Raw genomic sequence first — 551 nt, 5'->3', positions numbered from 1 at the left:
AAACACCCAAGTTTTGGGGGGACAACCAGCCCCAAACTCAGTATTTCTAGAAAAAAATACATTCAAAGTACTAAATGCTCCCAGGGCTGCAGGGCTGGGATGGTCCCACGGTGGTCGGTGTGGCTCAGGTGGGTTTTTCTGGAGCCCTGACGCACTTCCCTTCACACACGTACCCCAAACCCCTGAGCTTTTAGTGCCACAAGTGGATCCCAGCCAGGCCCAGGGATGCCAGGAGCTCGTCCAGAGGGTGGAATCTGCGGGTGACACCTGTGATGAGTGGCTCTAAGGACACTGTGATGAGGCCAAGGGAGCAGTTTGGAGGTTTTTTTGGAGGACGCGGCCACGTTGCTGCTGTGCCTGACGCCTCCCATCCCGGCAGGATCACGTCCGGCAGCGCCAGGAGATCCACGTGGTGATGGGCAACGAAGCCTGTGACCTGGACTCCACCGTCTCAGCGCTGGCCCTGGCCTATTTCCTGGCCCAGGTGAGGCTCGGCCACTGGCCTGGGGATCGCCGGTGGCCCGGGGGACGCCTCACTGGGTGTCACCCCC

This window comes from Corvus brachyrhynchos, unplaced genomic scaffold (assembly GCF_000691975.1).
Source record: "Corvus brachyrhynchos isolate BGI_N302 unplaced genomic scaffold, ASM69197v1 scaffold787, whole genome shotgun sequence".
Classification (NCBI taxonomy): Eukaryota; Metazoa; Chordata; class Aves; order Passeriformes; family Corvidae; genus Corvus; species Corvus brachyrhynchos.
This window is presented reverse-complemented; position numbering follows the sequence as displayed.